Here is a 7,221-nt window from a genome sequence, read left to right as displayed (position 1 = left end):
AAAATGTGGTAAAAAATATCAGTGACACAGTCGTCTGCGGCTCGTGTGGCCACTTCCTACCACACTTTGACGTCATCTCTGTGATCTATTACTGAACAGACGCACGGCAACATTGAATCTATTTGTTAAATAAAAGCCAGGCGACTGCGACGTAGCTTGAGATAAGTTCAAAATTCCTCAAAGCGGATCCCCTAAATGATTATAAGCAAAACCCTAACCTTGAAAAGCACACACACACAACAACAACGTCATTAACATCAACAACACCTTAAACATAGCATTGCTTACATTTGTTAAAGGTTTTGTAGGTTAACAGATTCACTTTAAATATTCATTTAGAGGAAAACTATGACCTCTCATGTAAGTTCTCTTTTCCATAGTGCTTCGTTCTCAATTGCCAAATTCTACCAATAATCGTTCCATCAATTATCCTTGTAGCTGCGCTATACTGAACTGACTAAGGAAATTGCTAAATCTTGAATTACGGTTTAATAATTACAGGCACATACAGTTTGATTTAAGAGTGTGTCCATGAGAGAACCAGGCAGGAGGTGATAATGCTCAAATCACAGATTTCGCTCAAACTTGGCACAATTGATGGGTGTGGTGAGATATTAACCTCGACAAAAAATAAGGTCGCAATATTGAATTCCCTAGGATTTACAGGGACCCCCCCTAAAAACGACAAAATCTACTCATTTTTGCATAATTAATTAGCTAACTTTGGTTTGGCTGTTCAACAAGAAGAAAAGACAACTTCAAATCTAATCAACTTTATCATCTTCTATGTTTATCAAACTTAATGCTCAGTAATTTATTTTTACTCTCTAATTCGATCTCTTCCTATTATTTAGCCTAAAGTAAGGACATCTTCTCACTGTTTTGACCAAACCCTAAATTTAAGGTATTTTAGTGGCTAACATCTTCCATGAGCAACAACCTATGTACTTAATTCTCACATATTCTTTGAAAGACATCTTTAAGGTTATCAAATCAATCATAAAATATTTGGGCAATCTCATACTTTATTAATAATGACGTATTATGTACATCTGACTTGACGCTTATTTGTCATTTGACCAAAATTGGAAGAAACGTAATATTCGTTTTTTTAAACAAAAATAGCACAAAGTTGACAAGAAGTCACAAATCAGATGCGTCATTATCGTTACTAATAGCGGAATTGTTAGAACGTGTCACCTGAGGCATGTTTTCTGTGTTATTTATGGCCGTTTGGATGGATATTTTATGGAACGCTTAAGTAAACACAAGGAGCAAAAGAGTTAGTTCAAAACTTGGATCGGTCCAACTTGTAGGTGAAACAAGACCCAACAAGGATAAAAGATAGTGAATAAATGTTACATACACGTCCCTCGGGTGCTTTAGTCCAGATTTGCTGCTACAGTTTCGTCTGGTCCTTTGTGGCGTTACTTCGTGACGAGGTAATGAAATCGAAACATCTTGAAACATTGCAGAATTAAAAGTGTCGGCTTTTCACCGAACATTCGAAGTCTTTGAAATAAGTTGTAGTCAGAAAGAACAAAATCATTCTCAAAGGACAAGACGGATCACTGACAATCCGCCTATATCTACAGAAAACAACCACCTGCTCGAACACCCTCCATCTTTGACTTTAGACTCTGCCAAAAGGATGGAATCTGTGACGCCGGACTACCGGACTCCGGAATGCGGAATACACTATCTATTGTTGTACGCACCAATACCCTGTTATAACTGGTGTGTTGAAAACAGGTTGTGAAAGTCGTGTTACTTGAAATTTTGAGTTTATTCGATGTTGACATTAATTACCATGATAATAATGGTCCATAATAGCCCTTTTTGAAGCCAGACCGTGCAGTGCAATTTTTAGACAATTAATGACTTGTCACTGGGTATAATTACTTACTTAATCGTATCTTAATCCTCGTAGTCTTACAACTATACAGGTTGGTATCTGTATCTGAGTATATTATTGACTACAAAAATATAATAATAACTGTTTACAAACGTGTTGAGGAAAAACTTCTAAGAAATACAAAAGACCCAAAAGGGGGCACAAATACATTGCAAAAAAAGTCGGCTAGACTTCTTTGGCTATAAGGAAGGTGTAAGAGAACAGTTTCTTGAACACAGACTAATACACTATATTCACTTCTCATTTAAGCTGTCATTTGCGGATTCATTCAGTAGATTAAGTTCTCTTAACGGACACTCTCGTATATAGCGAATAGCTCTACTTACGACCGCCATCACAAAATCCCGTGTCAACTCCCACACAAACTCTGGATTTTTACATTCCCGTATGCGGCCGCGGACACTTAAAGGGTTTACCGGCGAATTAGATGTTAGCTTTGATTTAAAGCTCTCCTAAGCAGACACTCGAAAGAAATCTTATCCGCCTCTGAATGTTGTTGTTGTTTTTTTCATATCATGTCCACAGTCATATGGCTGTTTGTCACTGTTATGAATCATTCTTATATATCCGTTTCAGAGTTACCGTTTTTTCACATACTCGTCCGGTTACACTTGAAAATACAAACTGAATTGTATGCTTTTACCTAAATTACAACAAGGCAAGAACATCAGCGTAACCATACACTAAAAAACAGTTTATTGCTATTACCAGTGTTAATTTGTAGCTGGGGGGAGCTTCCGTAAGCGGCTATCTAACCTTTACACCACTTTTAAAGTGGCTGAACTCCACTTGCATAACTATGCTGCATATGAGATTCATTCTTGTAAGCGGCCAGATCCAGTTAAGGACACCTTTTTCACGTCCCGAGGGCGCCCTCGTACGAGAGCTTCCACTGTATTACAATTTTAGGATTTCTCTTACATTTTAACAAATTTTCGCTTTACGAGGCACAGTCGAACCTACGTGCGACCACCCAACTTAAGTGACCACTTCCCAATAAGCGATCACTTATTCAACACACCAAATATATTATCAAGTCAAAGCGCTTGTAGTTGGAACCTCCTGTAAACGAACACATCCACATCCAGTAAGCGACCGCGACCACTTTTTAAGATGACAGTCTGATTGAGAATTTTCCATGATGCAATGGTCTGATCTCTGCGTTCCCTGTATGTCCTAAGCTACTCGGAGTATGAGAGGAACTTTAGAAACAAACTAGATTTATCTATAGTATATTGTAACTTAAAAATTGCATGCAGTACATTCACTCCAAAAAGTAGATGTGTCCGCACTTTTCCTCGTTAAAGACCTCCTGCAGTTCGACTCTCGTAAAACCCAAATTTTCCTTGGGCAACCCCATGGGCATTATTTACTGGGTGTCTTCCGACCACGCACGGACCGGAACATCAAATGTCTGTAACTTAATTGTTGTGTCTGTCCATAATTCAACATCTGTCTGCCTCAGCACGGCACACGGCTGGGCACTAAACTGGTTTTGGTGCCCAAGAGTACGCAAAAAGGCCCTTCCGAGATCGATGTCTAGGACGAGAAAATTGACCTTACCTGGGTAGGGTGAGAAATTTGAAATCGAAGTATTACAGTTGAAGTATCTCTCGGAGGGAATGTGGGAAGGGTGTTAAACATATGGAAGCGGTTGTTTGAGAAAAATATTTAACTCAATGTGAAAGTGTGGTGTATTTTGAATTCTACTTGGGAACATTAGTGCCACAGTTAGGCCTAATAAGACCCCAAAAGACCGTGCGAGATAAAAAAAATTCACTGTTATGACAGTCAAATCTGATGCCAGCAGGGTGGAGCATTTGTACGCAATTTGGACACTCCCCCGGGGAGAAGGGATTCCAGTATGAAAAAAAAAAATGGAATTCTTGTCGCAAGCCAATCTGGACGTGTCTCACGCTTTATTTGTCTCTTTGAACTGGTCTGCACCAACATCCGGCTTCACCTCGCTGCTATTTTACGTGCAACTAAAATAGAAAAAATAGTTCTTTCCAAAACACGAAGACAAAACGACTTCTATCTCCGAGTTTGAGAAGACATAGGATCATTTATAATCATGGTCTGAATAAAGTTGCCAATAGATTTGGAATTCTAAATTATTTATCAGCATACAATAACAATAAAATAATCTCAGAGAATGTCGGAAAGTCATTTTGTTCACTGAACTCTGGCTCCTGGCTCCTGGTTCCTGACTCCCGATACAATGTTTCCGTATGGTGGCAACCGCTGCTTAAAAATGCGGGCTCCATTTAATGTCAAAGATGTCGGACGTTTGCAACATGTGAATTGAGCTTACAACAGTGGCAGAAATATTTCTTTCAGTGGGTTAAGAATCGGCTTTCTATCTTTCGTATTGTTTTGTCCTAAAACAACTTGATTTGGATTTTGGTGCGTAAACTGATGGCTAAGGAATTTTAGTCGTACAGCGAGTCACGACGCTGTGAATTAAATCTTTGTATTTTGTTTTTACTTGAAAAGATCGCGTATATAGGTATCAAAAATCATCGTTAACGTTTCTTGCACAACAATTTTTATGATTTATTTATTTATTAATGTTAAATCATTGTCTGATGAGTTTTTTGTTCGATTTCTCCTCATTCAAAGGCAAACACACGAATAATGTGAGGGCCTGAATTTTGATGAAATATGCAAAAGTCGTTCAGTCACATGAACAGTTTATGTCAACACATGGAAGAAAGTGAATTGCCCAAACTAAAGTTAGCTAATTAATTATGCATAAACGGGCAAAATGGCGATTTTTACAGGGGGAGCCCGGATCTCCCAGGGAATTTAATATTTTGACCTGACATTCTGTTACATAAGCTAACTCCTGATACCTAACATTTGTGCCAAGTTGGAGCGAAATCGGTGATTTGAGCATTATCACCCCCTACCTGGTTCTGCCTGGTTTTCTCATGGACACACTCTTAATCAAAAACTGTGATCAGAAATTTTGAACAGCTATAAACTTAACTTACAGTTGTTGTAGGTTCCTAAGTTGGGAAAACAAAGCTTCGGGAAGTTCAACAATGAGATTGTCTCTAAGAACCCTGGAGATCAACAGTTTGGGGTGAAAAAAGAAAGGATAAAAAAAGATAAACATTATTCTTGGTAGAAAGACTAGCTTTCATTACAGTGCGACTACTCGAACTAGGAAGAAGATTATCCAATCGCAAAGTTTTTGCATACAAAAGATTCTCAGTTATCAAAACGGTTTTCACTTGCTCTGGCGAAGGCATTTAGTACAGAAAATTCTACAACTCAGGGCAAAAATTCAAATAGAGAGTGGAGGAAAAGAACCGTCGAATATTTCGTTCGAATCACTCAAACTTCGTCAGCGTTGTGGAAGAAGAAGAGAAGAAGAGTTACGAATCCACAAGAGGATTGTAAATAAATTGGTTGTAGGTTCAGGCAAACATACCGCTAAAATTCAAGGTTTAACACTGCAACCGTTGAAAACTTTTAAACCGTTAAAATCTAGTTGACCTTTAAGGAAACAGCGCTCAGATTAATGAATGTCATTGTTCCTCTTGCAAAAAAAGACTTGAGAATCTTCTGTTTTCAAAAAACGTTGTGATTGGATAATTTCTTCCAAGTGTCTCGTAAGCGTACTTCAATGGACAACATTTTGCTTTTTCATTTTGCTTTCTGCAACCTTCTCTAAGAAGGTTCTTGAGGGAAGGGTTTGTACTTCGTTTCTCAACAGTATTGATGAGGAATTTCATATTATCATATCATAACAAGTACACTCAAACCCCGTTAGGTAATTTACACAGCACTGTCTTTTTACTGAAGTTGGCTTCCTCTTCGAAAAAGCAGAAAATGTTTTCCCTCGATAAGTGCTTAAAAAAATAACAAAAATATTAAAACTCAGGTAAAACTTACAACTTCTGAAGACTAGTCAGTCGAGAAAAAGCTTCCGTTGACAGGTTCGTAATTTTATTAAATCCTAAATTCCTGAAAATGCAAGAAGTACAAATGCGATCAGTATTCTGGGTAACTCTACCTAGATGCTGGGGTTATTCTGTCAACTGCGGATGCGGACGACGTCACCACGAAAGATGGTGGATAGCGGGCGGCCTTCGGGTTTCGTATCATCTGAAAAATCATACGGATCGAGGCCGATAACACCCTCCAAGATCTCCATAATTCTTGAGATGATACGAAAGCCAAATTCAATAATTGTTATATTATTCATTCATAATAATTTCTAGTTTAAAAACAAGCTAAAAAATGCTTACCTGCAACGATGTTAAGTTCATCTTCGATAGTGCACGTTAATCGGTAAGTTTAGGAGCTAAAGGGTTGTTCAGCTAGCTCCGCAACTATTCTCCAAATAGCAGATGTCGCCCTTCGAATTGTCTTCTTGCTGTTCTTGCTAGGCTTTTAACCAAAAGTTCGCCTGTTTCTTCCTGGTGAACACGAGTGAAACGTCCGCCATTTTTGTTCTCACTACCACAACAACCCAAACTCGTCCCCAGGTTTTCTCGGTTAACGGTTCAATAATCTACAACTTTGCTGTACTTTTGACGTCATCGGTTCAATATGGCAAAATTCTCCCAAATTTAATCTACAATAGTCGGTTTTGATGAACTATGCGTGGGATTTTAGCCAATCAAAAAAGGAGAAATATTTTGAATGAATAATAAGACTGCTTAGTCTACTTTCTGTGGCTCAAGACCTGCTACTGCCGGAAGAACGCACAACATCGTTAACCTTCCTTCTCAACTAGTATCAATGCGATAGATAGTCAAAAGAAATAAGAATATTGTATGACAATATTCGTAAGCTTTGTTTCAACACTATATTGAAGTTTTCAGGAAACCTTTTCTCAAGGAGACCGAAAAGAAATTTTAAATCATTAATCACCAAGGCCGACTTCTAGCGCGAACTGATTTCAATCTGTTTATTGCACTTAGGAGACTTCGGTCTCAGTTTCGGTCTTTGTAATCACTCCTCACTGTAAGAAAATGTGTATGATAAAGGTGACTAACGTGTGTTTGGATATTCTACATCAACAACGAATAATTATATCATCATACTGATTAATTTAGAAGATAACATATTTACGTTCCCAAATAAAGATACCCAAGTCATATTATATAGTTTATCATGAATGAGGAACTAATTTAGGACATCGCAAATTCAGCTCCCTTTCCTATTCTTTTTACCCTCCTTTTTACAGATCGACGGCGCGCATATGAAAAAATAGACCGCAGAAGACTGGTGGTAAAGACAGCAGTTCGTACGATTCCTTTTTGCTTTCAAAGGGTTTATTCTTTGGATAC

This window comes from Porites lutea, chromosome 2, assembly GCF_958299795.1.
Source record: "Porites lutea chromosome 2, jaPorLute2.1, whole genome shotgun sequence".
Taxonomy (NCBI): Eukaryota; Metazoa; Cnidaria; class Anthozoa; order Scleractinia; family Poritidae; genus Porites; species Porites lutea.
Note: the sequence above shows the minus strand (reverse complement) of the source record.